Source organism: Giraffa tippelskirchi, chromosome 7 (assembly GCF_054371585.1).
Source record: "Giraffa tippelskirchi isolate mGirTip1 chromosome 7, T2T-mGirTip1v1.2.pri, whole genome shotgun sequence".
NCBI lineage: Eukaryota > Metazoa > Chordata > Mammalia > Artiodactyla > Giraffidae > Giraffa > Giraffa tippelskirchi.
Genome location: NC_137281.1, coordinates 106901872 through 106919408, shown reverse-complemented (window position 1 = coordinate 106919408; position 17537 = coordinate 106901872). Strand labels below are relative to the sequence as shown.

General features: G+C 41.3%; 1 protein-coding gene across 2 annotated transcripts in view; it reads right to left on the bottom strand.

The window, feature by feature from the left end:
- GNG2 (G protein subunit gamma 2) overlaps positions 1-17537 on the bottom strand; it is a 212562-nt gene that overhangs the window by 132402 nt on the left and 62623 nt on the right. Inside the window, exon 1 of one of the 2 annotated variants that reach the window (XM_081507333.1) lies at positions 931-1030. The exons of the other annotated variant lie outside the window; for it this stretch is intronic. The gene's annotated coding sequence lies outside the window, so the exon portion shown is untranslated. Of the gene's footprint in view, positions 1-930; positions 1031-17537 lie in introns of those variants that run through there. 2 annotated transcript variants of the gene reach the window in all.

The window sequence follows — 17537 nt, the reverse complement described above, 5'->3', positions numbered from 1 at the left end:
GTTTGAACAGGGACATTGCATGATTTGACTTGCATTATGAGACCAAGATGTAGGTAGACATAATAGAAACTCAGGCAACAGTAAGGAGGGTCTTGTAGAATTTACAAAGACGAGGAGGCTTGGGTATGATGAATAAAGGTGGTGAGATGACTGAATTCAGGATATATCTTGAAACTAGACCTGTAAGAATTTGCTGCTAAATTGAATGTGGGAGAAGTAAAAGTAAGGAAGACTCTAAAGTGAATGATGAAGCCTGGAGCTATTTATTGAGACGAACACAAGGGAATGTGTGTTAGGGGGTGGGGTGGGAGAGAGGAGCAATTTGGAGGAAGGAGGGGTGGAAATCAAGAGTTCGTTCATTTCATTGTCAAAAGAGGAAAAGAAGAACACTCTGCTGTTGAAAAAAAGGGAGATGAGAGGTCCTCCCCTCACTTTGCAAAGGAAAGGATCTACATACATAGCATAGCATTTCTATCTCCTAGCCTATTAGGAGAGTGCCCTTAGAAGACTTTTAAAATCAAGTAGTGCATTCTCAACTTCAGTTATAAATGTGATTGTTTCATAGGTCACTTCTGGTTCCCCAAAGAGGAGACTAGATAAATCCAGGAACCAAGTCTGTTCCTGGAGACCAGGGCTTCTGTTGTCTATTATAAAACATCCTCTGACTATCGATTAAGGATTCTAATCATGTTTATAAAAGATAATCTTATTGGTTCATCTCAGATGACTTTTTAAAAAAAAATTGAAATATGACGACCTTCAGCTCCAGAAGCAGATGCAGGAGGAAACAACTTGACAGACACTTCCGTTTTTCTTGGGACAGCACCCTCTGCTCTACTTCCGCAGTTTGGGGCTCCTTTTACCATAAAAGCAGAGCTGTGCTTCCCCACCCACACTGAGACCCTAAGGCTCCTATACAGCAGTGGTTACCTGCTTTTTCTTTGCAGACCGAAGCTTTAGAGAGAAGCTTGGGCAATTCAGTGTGAAGCTGGTGCTCAAAGCCCTCCCTCTACAGACTTGCTCAGAGACCAAGTCAGCACCCTGAGCTCTGAGCGCAGAAGGCAACGCCCTTGGCCTCCTTGTGATGTTTGCCTCACCCACACCCTCCTCTACAGGATGTTTTGTGATGCCAGGACACAGCTGTCTTGATGCCAACAGGCATTTGTTGTTGTTGTTGTTGTTGTGTTCATAATGACCTCTGCCTAAAAATTCTGTAGGCTTCCAGGAAGGGACACAGCGACTGTGATAAAATGGACTTCTCCTCCCTGCCCCCTCTGGTTACCATGGCAACTGTGAATGACTGATTTCCTGGTTGCCATGTAAATGCCTTGGGATCCCAGCCACTGCACCACACAAAGACGTCAGTAAGAATAGTGAGAAAACAAAAATCATATCTAAAAAGACAAAGGATTTCATCTCAAGCCTTTCTCTCACACAAAGCAGAGGAAAGGAATCAATTGTAATAAGAAATGGTACTCTTCCTGCAGTAGGAGCATAACTCTCCCTCAATGGAGGCAAAACTAGGGGGAAAAAAAGGGGAAATCCCTCATTTGTTGCCCATGGAGTTGGCATGGTGACAGGAAGACATATGCCATTCTCAGGTGGCTAGAACCCTTCAATAATGAGCCTGAGGCCCACTAAGGAAATCTGAAATATTTAACTGGGGTGGAAGAATTAAGTTAGACTGAAAACAAAACAGAAAAAAGAGGTTTCATGGACACTTTTTAGAGTTACTCTTATTTGTATAGTTTCCTAATTTTAAAATTAAGATCCCAAATGCTCTAACTTGTAACACTTGTTGGATTTTTATTTCTATCCAGTAACTTTGGAGAAATAACAAAATGCAGTTATTTTTTCTTTTTTAAAAAATTTGTAACACCCTGATAAAACCACATTCAAAAATTGATTAATGCAGATTTTGATAGTTTTCATAGCTTGGGTGTTACCTGTCTTTAGTAATATCTACAAAGAGCTTCCCTCATAGCTCAGTCGATAAAAAATCTGCCTGCAATGCAGGAGACCAAGGTTCAATCCCTGGGTTGGGAAGATCCCCTGGAGAAGGAAATGGCAACCCACTCCACTACTCTTGCCTGGAAAATCTCATGGACAAAGGAGCCTGGCAGGCTACAGTCTATAAAGTCGCAAGGGTTGGACACGACTTAGCAACTAAACCCAACTACAAAGAGCATAAGTATATAAAAAGCATGTAAAATATATTTCATACTACTCTATGTATACAAAACTAAATTTGTTGATCATTTACTTTCTTGACTTTTCATTTCTTAGAGTCAAATGGTTTAAAATTAATCTATTGTTCTTTAGGAATTTTTTCCTGCTTTTGACAAATTTTAAAACAAATAAAGCTTTTAAAAACCTAACCAGGCAGAATTTTCATAGATTTGCTGAAAAACACACACACAGAAGTACTTATATCACTTTTACTTTTACTATTAGTTTGCTTTACTATTAGTTTAGACTAATATGCTTTTACTAACACGCTTTACTATTAGCTATCAGTAGCTGAATCACGAAATCATTTTTTTTTCTATTTTTAGCCATAAAAAAGCATGAAATCATTTCTGAATGCCTGTCTTATGGAAGGTTGGCGGTGCAATGAGCTGACGCATGCCAGAGAAGTGACAGAGGGGGTGCTCCAGGGTACAAGGTGGATAGATCCCCGCCCGGTAACTGTCATTTCTTAATACTCTTTCTGGCATTCCACTCTGCTGCTGCTGCTGCTAAGTCGCTTCAGTCGTGTCCGACTCTGTGCGACCCCATAGAAGGCAGCCCACCAGGCTCCACCATCCCTGGGATTCTCCAGGCAAGAATACTGGAGTGGGTTGCCATTTCCTTCTCCAGTGCATGAAAGGGAAAAGTGAAAGTGAAGTCGCTCAGTCGTGTCCGACTCTTAGCGACCCCATGGGCTGTAGCCTACCAGGCTCCTCCATCCATGGGATTTTCCAGGCAAGAGTACTGGAGTGGGGTGCCAATGCCTTCTCCGGCATTCCACTCTGCCTCATCACAAAAGCCAAACTGGGTCAATAGGTGTCACACAGGGTAAAAAGTTGGGGCAGGAAATTCAGAGCACATATAATTTTACAAAATCTTAGGTTCAATAATGTTACACAGGTTCATTTGATGAAGAACTTCTTGGAGCTTTTGATATGCCAATATTGATGGTGACCAGAGAAAATAAATAGAATACAGAATAGAACAGGAAGACGCCCTAGAGAATATGATATTTCCCGAATGTATTTGACCACTGAGCCATGTCTTCACAGAACATCTCTTGGGTTCTTCAGCAGTTCTTTGAGAAATGCTGGGCCTAATTTCTCTAACTGTAATTTAAAGACATATGGCTTTTTAGGATTTAAAATGACAAGATTTAAAGAAGTGATTGGCTCCATATGATTATCTAATTTAGCCTGTAGCCAGATTCCTAAGATAGCAAGAGAAAGAAAAAAAGAATTTTAAAAAAAGGATCTACAGTAAATCAGGTGACTTTCAGAATATTTACTTTAAACCTAAGGACAAGAGCACATATTTTTCTTTTCAAGATTTTATTATAGCTTCCATAGGTCTAACAGGCAACATTCTCTAACAATAAACTCCACAAGAGCTCCCAGTTGTTTCAGCCAAATTTGTGTCAAGAGGCAAAGAGGAACAGACATCAGAGGGATGTGAGTGATACCTCTGGGGATGGGGAATAGAGGAGAGTGGAGGGGAGTGGTGTCAGCTGGAAGTTGCTGTTGATTCACCTGGGGAGGAACCATCAATGCTTAGGGTATCTTTCGGGAAATGAGTCCTCTTCAGTGGACATTTTAGGGCTTCCATCGGACCACACTGATTGTTTATACAATGACCCCCACCTACCAGCTGTGAGAAACAACCGAGTTGTCAGCAACCTCACCACTGCCGAGACAGTGAGAAAAGGAAACCCTTTCTACTGCCCCTTACTCTAATACTTTATGCATAAAGGGGCTATGTCAGAGAGCAGATGCGCCCCCTGACCTGGCCCCGCTTGCCCTAGGGAGATGTGAAGTGACTGAAGGATTATGGGACAGAATGAAGTACCATTAAGGGAGCTTGCCGCTCGAAGGATAGGAGAGTCAACTGCAACAAAGCTGGTAGCAGCCACTTGAAAGATAAAACAGATCCATGTTTGTACTTCACCAGCTTGAGTGTCTTTAAACTGGCTGAGTAGCTGGAACGGCCATGTAAACCCTACTAGAACACTGATAGGGGACATTGAGAAGAAAAAGCATAGGGAGGCGATGAATTTATTTTGCCTGGGCTTCCAGGCGAGTCTTTAGAACAGATATAGCAATTGAGACAGTGGCTGAGAGCTGAGTGGGAGAAAGGGGACTCTTCAGGCTGAGGTATCTGCCTGTTCAGAAGTGTGATGTGGGACAGAGCCACGAGGGGTTGGTATAGTGGGAACAAATGGCTGGGGCGTGTTGGTGGAGTCCACTGTGGGTTGAAAAAGTGGGATGGGGGCGGTTTGGGACATTTCAATCACTGCAGGAAAAGGAGGAAGCAGAGAAGAGCTTAGTCAGGCTGATATGATCAGGTTAGCATTTTGGAAAAACCATTCTGTGACAATGTAGGGTTGGCTTTGAAAGGGAGTAGGGTGGAAGGCAAGAGCAGAGTAGACACACAAAATGTTCGAGTGGTTTCCACAGCACTCAATGGTCAAGTGTCTGATGACATCTGGGAGGAGGTAAAAGGGAGAGAGGGGAAGAAAGAGGAGGCAAGGAGTACTCTCAGGAGTAAACACCCAGAGTAGATGGGTGCGCCTTCATCTATCCACTCAGCAATTGTTTGTTTGCATTAATATAAAAGCAACATCTCTCTCTCTTTGTCCTAAAGATCTTGCCTATGATTTATAGTAAGAATGGTGTTGATTAGCAGCACTTGATATAGTGCAGCTAATTCTAACTTAACTGAGTTGTTGGTCATTTCTGCTTTATAAGAACATGGGTGGGCCTTTTACTGGAACATCTCGGTTTGCTACTTCAGTGGCACCAAGATTAGCAGCCGAGATCTCAGGAGGAAGAGGAATTTATTTTTCCTGACTTCAATTCTGGCAAATACCTGTGCTCTGTGAAAAATGGTCACACATGGGCCATCACTCTGGCAACACAGGCCAAAATGACATTTTGTTAAATTAATTTGGACCTTGAACAGGTCCATGACTCTTCTGGTGGTGGGAACTCAGGAAGCACCTCTCCTGTACTGGGATGGTGAGGGGTCAGATTCTCAGCATTTTGTTTAGGTGCTCAGAGCCCCAGAGCTGCTGCTTGAGACATCCTGCCTGCCCATCACAGGGTCAGTTACTGACTTTGACAGTTCTAGAGGATGCAGAAAGAAGAGATAATTAACTGCTCTGGTGAAGACCTGGAAAAGACGTTTGCTCTCTCGTCATCTTGATAAAAATAACACATATTAACATCAGATTTTTAGAAAACTTATTTGAAGACATCAACTTCAGACTAAAAGATTGTAATTGTACCTTCTTTTCATGAGTCCCTGTGTCTAGACTAGATATTATTGAGACAATTGTCTCATATCTGAACAAGCTTTTAGTGTCCTGGCTCTGAAAAGGAGAGTTCTTTTTTTAAAGACTTCATTACTGTTTAGGTCAGGAGAGGGCAAATAAGCATGACATCATAGGTTAGACAAAAAAGGAGGTCTTGCAGACAATGGGAAAATAACATGCAGTGGAATAAAAACTTCCTGAGGCAGAATGTTCAGAAATCAGTATGTTTCCCTCGATGGGACTTTGTGTGTGTGAAGTTAATTCGTATTCAACATCATTCTTAAATGTATTTGTCTCTATTTCATGTATTAGATACAATCTACTCTTTTTTTGTGACAGAATTTGCATTATCTGGGGGCTGTCATTGAGATCACCACTGTTCTTGTACTGCCCTAAAGAAGGGCATTCCACCCAATCTGTCCCCAGACCTGCATGCTGGAAGGCATGTCTGTTTTTCACAATGATCTCCTAATTCCTACAGAATGCTTTTCTCATTTGCCTCTCACTTCTGCCTACTCTTTTTCTTCCATGGGCCTTCATGTTTTGCTTCCTCACTTTATGTTTATGTTTACATTTACTTCCCATTCTGAAAGGAAGACACTTTGGGAGCCTCATAAATTTGGGTCTTTCCTTAATTGGAAAGTTGCAGGTAAGGAGCAAGAGTGGATGATCCTATTCATCTGCCTTAAAATATACCCCCCGCCACCCTATCCCATCCTCCAAGACGTTTTTCTTTAGGTACTTCAGTTTAAGTGTTTGTAGAGGAACGCAGAGCCTGGGCAAAGACGAGTGGATTGATATGCCTGAGTCAGCCTATCTCAAACCAATGGTGGGAGATGCTCCAGAGCTGTGGGGAAGGAAGAGGGAACCAGGATGGATCACGTGAAAATCCCTCTTATTTACCTAGATAGCCATGGACCTCTAAAATGTTATACATAAAGAGAGCTGGGAGATATGGAGGTCTGAATATAAAAGTAATTTTCCTCCTTCTGAAGATAAAAGAAATGATGTAAGAAGTTAGGTTTTGGAGAGAGTAAAAACTCTGAATGCTTTGTCTTCATTTTGTATTTTTTGGTGCTTTATAACTCGTATCTGCTCAGTGTTCCTTTCTGCTTCCCATGGTAATTATTGAATCTCACCCTCAGCTCTTTCCCTCAGCCATTAATAAACATTAGGTTAGCCTGAAGCTTTCTCTTGTCTCTTTGGCTCATCCCTCAGAGAGAGCATTAAAGAAGCTGAGTCTTGCTAGTAATTCCAGGAGAGAAAGCCTAACCCTACAGAATTGACCTTCTGTTCATTTGCGTTCCTCTACTTAGGTGAAGACCCTGCTGACCATCAGAGTTCCCAGCTCTTTTTAGCATGGAATTTATTGTTATCTGTTTATATACAGTAGCGGGGTGGACATTTAGGCTATCTTTAAACTAGGCATATAATAAAGAGTTGTAACTCAGAGCATGGGTTACCTGCTCTGTAACCCATGGGTTACAAAGGAAAATGGGTCTCTTTGGACATAGCAGAAATAAATGGAATGCCCTAAAGGGAATGGGAAAGAAAATCTATTTCCAGAACATTTGCATTCTATTAATGAGTACTTCAGGCCATGTACTCAATGATTTTTGTTAAAGCCCTAGTTGTGTTCTCAGAACCCACTTGGGCAATATCCCATATGCTTTCCTTCTCTCCCATGAAAAGGATGTTCCTAGAAAATTAAAGTGGCTTTAATGACCTCAGTGTTGAGCAGCATGTGTTTCTCCTTAAGCACCACTCAGGGACATGGGCATCCACACAGCACACAAGCACAAGGCTTTTTGCACAAAGCAGGGAAGGCTTTCTTCTGACTTGCTACCCTCTGGAGGGAGTCACATTAGCACCAAGCCAGCCTTTCATCTGCCTTCTTTCCCCGGCACTTAACTCTTGTCTTCCAGCTGGTTGACAAGCTCTGTCATTAGTCACAGGGAAGGCCTGGCTGCCACATGGCTGTGACCTCAGCAGGGAGCCCAAGGCAGACAGAAGCCAGGCAAGCCCTGGGATGGAGACCAGAGCATGGCTGGCACTCCCACACCGTTGTGCAAAGTCTACACGCTGAGGCCAGGCACACTCTGGAGGATTTTCTATACATAGAAAAATAGGTATTTGCATCCTTCTAGCTAACAGAAAGACAAGAATCCGCTGAGGTAATTCCTGCTTTCCTTTCTCCTGTCAGCCCTTAGAACATCTTCCTTCTGCCTTCTCCAGAAGCCTCAGTGTGTTATTTATTTAACGCACTTGCCAAATAAAGTCAGCATTCTACAAATTTTTGTAACTGACAATTTTTTTGTCTCTTCCAATAATTTTCCAGAGAGCAAGACTATGTTTCTAACTCAATTGGTACTACACGATGAGGGGGTCTTAAAGGCATTCTGACACTCATGTTGAGTGGGTCTCAAGCCAGCTACTGTAAGCCATGAAAACATTATATCCCACGCTAACCACACAGCCACCAATATCATTATAACAAGAGGGAAACAATAATGGGGGGAGTGGTAACAGTACTGATGTGATGATCATTTCATTCATCGTCCCAGCAGGTGACACACAGGAAGCATGCTATGATGAACTGGCTACAGTGACAGGTGAGTGATGCTCTGCAGAATTTGTGCTCCTGGGAGTTTTTCTAAAAATCAATACTACCATTCTTTATGCCCCTCAAATCTCACACACCTCATCCCCTCTGCCTGAACTTGCACAAATAATGGTTTTCACATTTTTTGATTTAAGGCTTCCTTGACTATTGTTAAAAATTCCTTAGGGAGGTAGCCATTAGGCTTCCTCAGCCATCTCCACCTTAGTGAAAAGGAGTAACGGTCTTTACCTAAAGCTAGGTGTTGAAGGAATAAATATGACTGAGTTTGTGTTCATGGTCTTCCCCTACTCCTGGTTCTAAGGACTCTTTTTGCCTCTTGCTGTAGAGATATTGGGTACCAAGAATTAAAAGACACCTGGAGACGTTAAAATGATTTCTATTATAAAGATATTAGAAGAAATTCATTGGGCCAAAAGGAGCTGGAAAAGAGTCTTGAGTGGGGAAAGAAGAATCAATGAAAGATGAAGATTTTCATGGAACGTGTAGAAGGAAAGAGAGATTTAGGGGGAAACTGTGAAAATTGCTGTGAAGAGGAGGACTGGACATGGATTTTCCATGAAGTTCTAATTAGCAAAGATTCCTCCTAAGTCCCTGGGACCCACATACTGTATTTATATGCTCACTTTATATTTTTCTATATACAGAATATCCCTCCCTCCCAAACTGTGTAAGTTTCAGAACTCATAAATCTGAACTTTGAGTAGGTCTTCAGAAGTAAATGAGTGATGTTAAGAAAAACTGTCCAAGTCCCAAAAGGCAAATGCCTTCCCTGTCATGCCAGGGTCCTTTTTAATAAGTCTTCATAAGGGTCATCTGAATTCAGAAGGGTGTAAATTTGTTTGACTTACTAATTGTTGCTGTGTTGTTCAGTCACTAAGTCGTGTTCAACTCTGTGAAACCCTATGGACTATAGCCCACCAGGCTCCTCTGTCCATGGGGTTCTCCAGACAAGAATGCTGGAATGGGTTGCCATTTCCTTCTCCAGGGGGTCTTCCCAGACCAGGGATCAAACCCACATCTCTTGCATTGGCAGGTGGATTCTTTACCACTGAGCCACCAGGGAAGTCCAACTTACTAATTATTTATTAGAATGTTTTACCATTTTATAAGTGTAAAATTTAAACTTTAAAGAAAACTGCTAATGTAAATGTTTTTGCCTACTGCCATGGAAAGAACTGTCTCCATTCCACCACTAATTTGTATGTTGATCTACCCCCAATATGATCATATGTGGAGATGGGACATTTGAGAGGTTATTTTATTTAGGTGTGGTCATGAGGATGGGTCCCTCATGATGGGATTAGTGGCTTTATAAGAAGAGACACCCGAGAGTTCACTTTTGAGGACGTAGGGAGAAGATGGGCATCCTTAAGCCAAGAAGAGAAATCTCACCAGAAACTAGACAAGCTGACATGATGATCTTGGACTTCTAGACTCCAGAACTTTGAGAGAATAAATTTCTGTTGCTTAAGCTACCCAGTCTATGGTATTTTATTATGGGAGCCTGAGCTAAGACACCTATGGTGAATAATTTTTGAGCTGTAGAAACACAAATTATTTCTGAAAGTAGAAAAGAGAACCCCAAAGATAATGGTTTATTGTCCTGTGGTAAATAAATTAATTTTGTATTAGTAGTCTCATTCTTAAACATTCATTTTTTGGTTTCGCTAACTATATATTCAGTATATTCTCTTATCATCCTTAAACTGGCTTCATCATCATTTTGATGATAAAAAAAACCTTTGACCCACAATCACTATATATTTTTATAAGAGTTGCTATTTTAAATTGAAAATAATACTTTGACAGTGAAGAGAATCTTTAGGAATTGTGCCACCTGTTGTGTAATGTATTTCACTTTGGTATCTCTTTGTGAGACTTCAGTAAAAATTTACTTTTTGAAGAAATAATTCTAAAATTCATATAGAACCACAGAAGACCCCAAATAGCCAAAGCAATCCTGAGAAAGAAGAACAAAGCTGAGAGCATCACACTTTCTGATTTCAAACTATATTACAAAGCTATAGTAACCAAAACAGTATGGTACCAGCATAAAATCAGATACATAGAACAATGAGGGGAAAAAAGAGCCCAGAAATACACTCATGCTTAAATGGTCAACTAATATTTGATGAGAGAGCCAAGAAATACACAGAGAAGATAGTCTCTTCAATAAATAGTGCTTAAACATTGGATATTCACATTTAATGAACTATGGATAGAGGTTCGTGACATTGTACAGAAGACAGGAATCAAGACCATCCCCAAGAAAAAGAAATGCAATAAAGCAAAATGGCTGTCTGAGGAGGCCTTACAAATAGCTGTGAAAAGACGGGAAGCAAAAAGCAAAGTAGAAAAGGAAAGATATACCCATTTGAATGCAGAGTTCCAAAGAATAGCAAGGAGAGATAAGAAAGCCTTCCTCAGTGATCAATCCAAAGAAATAGAGGAAAACAATAGAATGGCAAAGACTAGAGATCTCTTCAAGAAAATTAGAGATACCAAGGGAAAATTTCATGCAAAGATGGGCTCAATAAAGGACAGAAGTGGTAGGGACCTAACAGAAGCAGAAGATATTAAGAAGAGATGGCAAGAATACACAGAAGAACTCTACAAAAAAGATCTTCATGACCCAGATAATCACAATGGTGTGATCACTCACCTAGAACCAGACGTCCTAGAATATGAAGTCAAGTGGGCCTTAGGAAGCATCACTACAAACAAAGCTAGTAGAGGTGATGGAATTCCAGTTGAGCTATTTCAAATCCTGAAAGGCAACGCTGTGAAAGTGTTGCACTCAATATGCCAGCAAATCTGGAAAACTCAGCAGCGGCCACAGGACTGGAAAATGTCCGTTTTCATTCCAATCCCAGAGAAAGGCAATGCCAAAGAATGCTCAAACTACTTCACAATTGCACTCATCTCACACGCTAGTAAAGTAATGCTCAAAATTCTCCAAGCCAGGCTTCAGCAATACGTGAACCGTGAACTTCCAGATGTTCAAGCTGGTTTTAGAAAAGGCAGAGGAACCAGAGATCAAATTGCCAACAGCCGCTGGATCATCAAAAAAGCAAGACAATTCAAGAAAACCATCTATTTCTGCTTTATTGACTATGCCAAAGCTTTTGAGCGTGTGGATCACAATAAACTGTGGAAAATTCTGAAAGAGATGGGAATACCAGACCACCTGACCTGCCTCTTGAGAAACCTGTATGCAGGTCAGGAAGCAACAGTTAGAACTGGACATGGAACAACAGATGGTTCCAAATAAGAAAAGGAGTACGTAAAGGCTGTATACTGTCACCCTGCTTATTTAACTTATATGCAGAGTACATCATGAGGAATGCTGGGCTGGAGGAAGCACAAGCTGGAATCAAGATTGCCAGGAGAAATACCAATAACCTCAGATATGCAGATGACACCACCCTTATGGCAGAAAGTGAAGAAGAACTAAACAGCCTCCTGATGAAAGTGAAAGAGGAGAGTGAAAAAGTTGGCTTAAAGCTCAACGTTCAGAAAACTAAGGTTATGGCATCTGGTCCCACCGCTTCATGGAAAATAGATGGGGAAACAGTGGAAACAGTGTCAGACTTTATTTTTCTGGGCTCCAAAATCACTGCAGATGGTGACAGCAGCCATGAAATTAAAAGACACTTACTCCTTGGAAGGAAAGTTATGACCAACCTAGATAACATATTAAAAAACAGAGACATTACTTTGCCAACAAAGGTCCTTCTAGTCAGGGCTATGGTTTTTCCAGTGGTCGTGTATAGATGTGAGAGTTGGACTATAAAGAAAGCTGAGTGCTGAAGAATTGATGCTTTTGAACTGTGGTGTTGGAGAAGACTCTTGAGAGTCCCTTGGACTGCAAGGAGATCCAACCAGTCCATCCTAAAGGAGATCAGTCCTGGGTGTTCATTGGAAGGACTGATGTTGAAGCTGAAACTCCAATACTTCAGCCACCTGATACAGTAAAGAGCTGACTCATTGGAAAAGACCCTGATGCTGGGAAAGATTGAGGGCAGGAGGAGAAGGGGACGACAGAGGATGAGATGCCTGGATGGCATCAATGACTCGATGGACATGGGTTTGGGTAGACTCCGGGAGTTGGTGATGGACAGGGAGGCCTGGCATGCTGCGATTCATGGGGTTGCAAAGAGTCAACGACTGAGCGACTGAACTGAACTGAACTGAATTCACATTTAAAAGGATGAAACTAGACCCCTATCTTATACCCTTCACAAAACTAACTAAAGATTAACTCAAAATATATTAAAGATTTAAATATAAAACCTGAAGACTCCTAGAAGAAAAGAAGACTCCTAGAAGAAAACAGGAGAGTAAGGTCCTTGATATTGGTCTTGGCAAATTTTTTTAAATTTGCCATCTAATCACACTATGTCAAATTAGAAAGCTTTTGCACAACCAAAGGAATGATCAACAAAATGAGAAGGGAGAAAATATTTGCAAATCATATAAGTGATAAGGGGTTAATATCTAAAATATTAAAAAAACTTATACAACTCTATAGTAAAAATACAATTCAATTTTTGGAATGGACAAAGAATCTGACTATATTTTTTCCAAAGAAGATATTCAGATGGCTAAAAGGTACATAAAACAGTGCTAAATATCACTGTCATTGGGGAATGCAAATCAAAACCACAACGAGCTATTGCATCACAACTGTTTGGATGGCTATTATTAGCAAGACAAAAGTAAGTGTTGACGTGGAGAAAGGGAACCTTTATACATTGTTGGTGGGAATGTAAGTTGGTTGCAGCCATTATGGTAAACAGTATGAAGGCTCCTCAAAATATTAAAAATAGGACTATTATCAGTTCAGTTCAAATCTACTTCTGGGTATATATCTGAAGGAAACTAAATCACTATGTCAAAGAGATATCTGCACCACCACCCCCATGTTCATTGCTGCATTATTTACAACATCCAAGACATGGTAACAACCAAAGTGTCCATCAATGGATGAATGGATAAGGGAAATGTGATATGTACACACTCACTCACACTCACACACACACACACACACACACACACACACACACTCTGAGAGAGAGAAAGGAAACCTTGCTATTTGTTATAACATGAATAAATCTTGAGAGCATTACGCTAAGTAAAATTTCAGAAAAGTGAAAGAAAGTGAAAGTCGCTTAATCATGTCAGACTCTTTGTATAGTATAGTCCCATGGACTATACAGTCCGTGAAATTCTCCAGGCTAGAATACTGGACTGGGTAGCTGTTCCCTTCTCCAGGGGATCTTACCAACCCAGGGATGGAACCCAGGTCTCCCTCATTGCAGGCAGATTCTTTACCAGCTGAGCCACAGATCTTCAGAAAGAGAAAGACAAATACTGTATGATCTCATTTATATGTGAACTCTTAAGAAAAAACCCTCAGACACAACGTATTTGTGGTTACCAAAAGTGGAGAGGGGGGCATAAATTGGATGAAGGTGGTCAAAAGGGACAAACTCCCAGTAATAAATAAATACTGGCGGCGTATGACATCTGGTCTCATCACTTCATGGGAAATGGATGGGGAAACAGTGGAAACAGTGTCAGATTTATTTTTGGGGGCTCCAAAATCACTGCAGATGGTGATTGCAGCCAGGAAATTAAAAGATGCTTACTCCTTGGAAGGAAAGTTATGACCAACCTAGACAGCATATTAAAAAGCAGAGACATTACTTTGCCAACAAAAGTCCTTCTAGTCAAGGCTATGGTTTTTCCAGTAGTCGTGTATGGATGTGAGAGTTGGACTATAAAAAAAGCTGAGTGGTTTCTTTATAGAAGAATTGATGCTTTTGAACTGTGGTTTTGGAAAGAGACTCTTGAGAGTCCCTTGGACTGCAAGGAGATCCAACCAGTCCATCCTAAAGGAAATCAGTCCTGGCTGTTCATTGGAAGGACTGACGTTGAAGCTGAAACTCCAATACTTTGGCCACCTGATGCGAACAGCTGACTCATTGGAAAAGACCCTGATGCTGGGAAGGATTGGGGGCAGGAGGAGAAGGGGACAACAGAGGATGAGATGGCTGGATGGCATCACTGACTCTATGGACATGAGTTTGGGTAAACTCCGGGAGTTGGTGATGGACAGGGAGGCCTGGCGTTCTGCGATTCATGGGGTTGCAGAGTCGGATGCGACTGAGCGACTGAACTGAACTGACTCAATGTGCAACATGCTGATTAGTTCACATGGAACCAGGATCTCCTGCATAGCAGGCAGATTCTTTACCATCTGAACCACAAGGGAAACCCTAGTTAACATCACTGTATGGTATATTTGAAAGCTACTAAGAGAGTTGATCCTAAAAGTTCTCATCACAAGGAAAAAAACTTTTTTAACTGTATGAGATGATGGGTATTATCTAATCTTATTGTGGTGATCATTTTACAGTACATACACATGTCAAATCACCGTGCTGTACAACTTAGATAGTGGTGTATGTCAATTATAGCTCAACAAAACTGGAAGAAAAAACTTTTTGGATGTTGCACTGTGATTTCTTATGTATGTAACACTATGTTGGCACTGACCATGAGGTAATTTGATTATATATAAAGTCTTCTCCAGATTTTGTTAAATCTGAGTTCAGGTTAATGTTTGAAGTCTACCTCCCCACAGGCCTTGAGATGAGAAGGAAAAAGCACCGGGTAATATCTGATTGCTAGAAGGAAATTAGTTTCTCCCTTCCTTTTCTTAGGATTATTTGTTCATGGAACCTATTATTCTTTGGTCATCCTTTTTACTATAATATTTCTCCCTATGGATTGTGGTTTCTGATACTGATAATCTAGGTTTTATAGATCAAGGCTGTCCTTGCTGTCCTTTTCATCAATATTCATCCACTCAGAAAATACTTATTAGGCTTATAATATATATTAGAGATTCTTCTAAACAGGTATCAATTCTTACCCTGTCCTCATGGAGATTACATTATACTGGGAAACACCTGAAATAAACAAACAAGTAAATACAGTATGTTGGATGATGATTAGGTGCTGGAGGGAAATTTTAAAAGCCAAGAGGGATGAGAAGTGCCAGCAAAGAAGATTACATTAAAGCTGTTGGAGTAAAACAATTTTTGGAGTTGAGCTATTAGCAAAGCAGAGAGGAGTATTCTAGGCAGAGGAAACAGGAAGTGTAAAGGCCTGAGGCTAGAACACGCCTGGCACATTTGAGAACTAGCAAGGAGACCACTGTGTGACATGAACAAAGGGGGAGAACAGTAAGATATGGGTCAGAGGAGAATGGGGGACGAGAAACAGGTGGTGTTATGGAGCCTTGTCAATCATTATAATTTTTAGTTTTTGGTTTCTATGAAATAGAACTTTGGGGAGGTTTTAAGAGGGAGCTCTGCCATCTAATGTTTGAGAAGAATCACCACTGTCTTGAAATTAAGACTGGATGAGGGGCAAAAAATGAAAGCAGGGAGACCAATCAAGAAGCTATTGCAATAATTTAGGTTCAAAAAACATTGTCACCTGGGACCATAGCAGAAATAGCTGGACTGATGAGAAGCGGTTAGCTTCTAGATATATACTGAAGTTTGCTGATGAATTAGATGCAGGGTCTGAGAGTGAAAAGACATATAGATGACTCTGATTTCTTTCTTGAGTAACTGGAAGGATAGAGTTACTATCCTTCTGAGCTGTGAGAACTACAGCAGGAACCACTGGAAGGTCAAAAAAGCTCCATTATGAACATGTTAAATATGAGACACCTATTATCTATCAAGTGGAGATTCCCAATAGGCAGTTAGCATATGAGAGTGGAATACAGGTGAGTAGTCCTTGCTAGGAATATAAAGTTGGGAATCATCAAGGCAACATATTTGTATTTAAAGCCATGAGAAAAGATGAGCTCAGTCAGGGAGTAAATATAGATAGAGAAGAGGTCCAACTCTGAAGCATCTCACTATTTAGCACTCAGTAAGATAAAAAAGAGTGAGCAAAGACTGAGGAGGACTGGCTCATGACAGAGGAGGGAAATCAGGAAAGTGTGAAATCCTGGAAATCAAAAGAAGAAAATGCTTCAAGAAGAAGGGAGCTATGAAACTACCTATCCATCCAACAAGATGAACATGGAGAAGTGACTACTGGATTTTGTAGTGGATGGCTAGTGGTTCTGATGAGAGCAGAGTTGTTGAAATGGTGGAGGGGAATATCCCGGTAGGAGTGGATTTAAGGCAGAACGCAAGGAGAGATTGGAGATGTGAAGATAGACAACTCTTTCCAGGGATCTTACTATAAAAGGGAGGAGAGGAATGAGTCAGTGGCTAGAAGGTGAAGTGGCATCAAGGTGGGGGTTGTTTTTATGATGGTAGGAAACAGGAGTCATGCAAACATGAGTCTGCAGTATGTGATGAACTGGGTTTAACTAGGATGGTGGTTACCCATTTGAGTACACTGGAGTAAGAGAGGTAAGGAGGATGAGAGTATGAAGGAGTGATAATAATGATGAGCTATGGAATCTGAGCTAGATAAGAGGGAGGAGGGTTGGAGGGTTAGAGAAAAATTGGTACGATCAACAGCTTGTAGGTATATTGGAGAGCTGCTGGAACTAAATCATTCTTGGATGAGGGGAGATAAGCTGAAAGGTCAGTAGAGGATGATCAAGTCAGAAAGGAGAAAGGGTCGTTGTTGATAGTAATGACCAGTCCAGGAAATACCCGTGGGAGTGGACAATGGAGGCAGGAGAGGCCAAGGCCACTGCAGGGCTGAGAGGCTGGGTGGGCAGGACACAGCTCTAGAGCCAGTATGTACCTTGCTGCTTTACTGAAGTATTCACAGCTGGTGTCTATTCTGACTCATCAGTTAGTGCCTTTGCCCTATGAGTTGTTAAATATTTTGAGGATGAGTCCTGAGTCTAAGAATTGAAAACCTCACCACTGTGAACGTGATATTTGCAAGAACTGGACTGGGATGTTTGGAGAGCACAATGGTGGGCTACAAGTCATCAGGAAGGAAGGGTCTACAATGACTGCCTGCTGAGGGGAGGAGGAGGAGGCTGAACCTCCAAGCTGTCCCTTGCCTGAGCCCCTCAGCATGCTCCTAAAGGGTGGGTGCAGCACTACAGGGTGAGAAAAAACCAAGGCAAAAGATTTCTCAAGGAAGACAAAAGGCCCCCCAAACTGAGTGCAATTCAGAACAAATTAAGCCAGCCTCACAATTTTGCCTTGGACCAGCCCAAGCAGTTGAACCCGGTCTATAAACGAAGCTGCATCTTGTGGCTGTTAGGATGCCTGATTCATACCTGGCTATAATTCATTCCAGAAGCCCCAGTGTGGCTGTGAGTCAGACAGAAATCATCAGCCGAACTACTTAGCCCAGGAAAAAGGACTTGTTTTC